Source organism: Halyomorpha halys, unplaced genomic scaffold (genome assembly GCF_000696795.3).
Source record: "Halyomorpha halys isolate HHAL.00 unplaced genomic scaffold, Hhal_1.1 Scaffold242.1, whole genome shotgun sequence".
NCBI lineage: Eukaryota > Metazoa > Arthropoda > Insecta > Hemiptera > Pentatomidae > Halyomorpha > Halyomorpha halys.
This window is the reverse complement of record NW_027106343.1, coordinates 116,189-118,270: the sequence shown is the minus strand read 5'-3', so window position 1 is coordinate 118,270 and position 2,082 is coordinate 116,189.

Here is a 2,082-nt window from a genome sequence, read left to right as displayed (position 1 = left end):
CTAAAAACATTTTTACAATATAAGGTCTCGAGGCCATCTTCTTTTCAGACGCCTCGGAGGATTGTCCGGAATAAAAGAAGAAGCAAGATTAGAAACTAATGGGTTTGAGTGGTTAGGGAGTTTGTAATGGAAGGATTGATATCTGGTTCGGGCTAGATCGATTACAAATGGAACATTAAGGTCTTTGTGAATGATTTTATTTGTGACAAAGTAAGGAGCATTTAGAATTTTACGAATGATATTGGATTGTAAGGATTGGATACGAGAGGAATTCGAAGGTTTAGTGGAGCCCCAAAGATCAACTCTGTACGTCCAGATGGGCCTTATTACAGTCATATAGATCAGTCTTTTGTAATGAATTGGTAGTTTGGACCGTTTGTCCAGTAAGTGCTGTAATAGTCGAAATCGACGTGCAGTTTCCTGTCTTTTCAGTCTATTGTGAGGATTCCAGAATAGTCGTTTATCCAAATGTAGTCCAAGGTAACGGATCTGTTCGATAGGGGTAAAAGGAAAATTATTAAAGGAAACTATAGTGCAGTCGGCGAAGTCTAAAGGTGATTTGATGGTATTTTCAACAAACATAAACAAAATACAAGTATGCCAAAACAAATGCCTCAGAATTGTTAATATATTACACCAGAATATCTAAACTGCACACTGAATTAAACATAGACACCGTACTAGATTACATTTTTAAACTGACATTTAATTTCTGACAGTCTTGCCCCAGCTTATTAAACCCTCTAATCACAGAAAAAGGAAATTACACTAAAACTACAATCCGTAGACATAAACACAAAAGAACTAAACATTATATTAACGTAAATATAAATCAATGATATGTATTTTATTATATTCATTGTTACGTATTATTTTTCAATTGAATATTGTTTTGTTGTATTGTTGGATGTTCCTGGGGAAGACCCCAAATTTTTGTATTATTCTTAAGATAGGATCGACATTAAAATAAATATTTGTTTCAACCAAGAACATACAATAAGTAATATTTTCTTTAATTAGATTAAATTATTGAAAAAAAAAAATCTGGAGTCCCTTTAGAATAATACAGAAAGAATAGACAAATATAGGTTGTTGAGCCTCAGAGATACATAAATAAAAATACAAAGTAAATAAATAGTCATTATAAAAAATAATTATAAGTTACTTTCAAACTTTAATCACTTGGAAAATAAAAAATAAATTAACAAAAAAGAAAATGATGTAAAAATAATTAGGAATGATATATAATTTATATACATATTTACAATTATATCTATTTACAATTTTATGGGGACTGAATGGATAAGAAATGATTGAACAGGCGGGATTTAAAGGTAGGGAGGGTATTGGAGTACCGGGTGTTGGAAGGGATGGAGTTCCATAAAGATAAGGATCGGATAATGAATGATCTATCGAAGGCAGCGGTTCGGTGGGCCCTTGTGTATAAATCTGAAATCTGAAGAACGGGTATTAAGGGAACGAACAGATGTATGAAGGACGGCGGGATTGGATGATTCGGAAGAGGAAAGAAGCCAGGAAATACGACGGTGAGAAGGATAAATCCACTTCAACTCTGCATAGAAATGGAAAACAGAGGCGTCCCTTGGGATCCTCAAGATGAATCATACACGGCAATTTATGAAACGTTTTAATTTCGCCTCGAGATCCCCAGAAACGCCCTTATATACCGCACAGTAATAGTCAAAGTGGGGAAATATTATAGAAGTAACTAGGAACCTGCGGGTTTCAAATAGAAATAGATGGTGGAGGTAATTTAGACGTTTTAAACTTGATAAGGTATAGCGGGAGATATTGGATACATGATTTTTTTCAGGAAAGTGTTTGATCGAAGGTTATTCCCAGGTTTTAGATGGTGGGGTAAAACTTGATGGGATTATCATGTAGAACAGAGAGATACAACTAAACATGAACTTTTTTTTTTGTTTTTTTTAATAATTTATTTATTGATATTTACAACTGTATACGCATATATACAACAAGTAAATTTGCTGTAGGTGACATAGTAACATGATAAAAACATGTGGAGAATCTACCCACTGATAGAACTCCAATAACATTTCT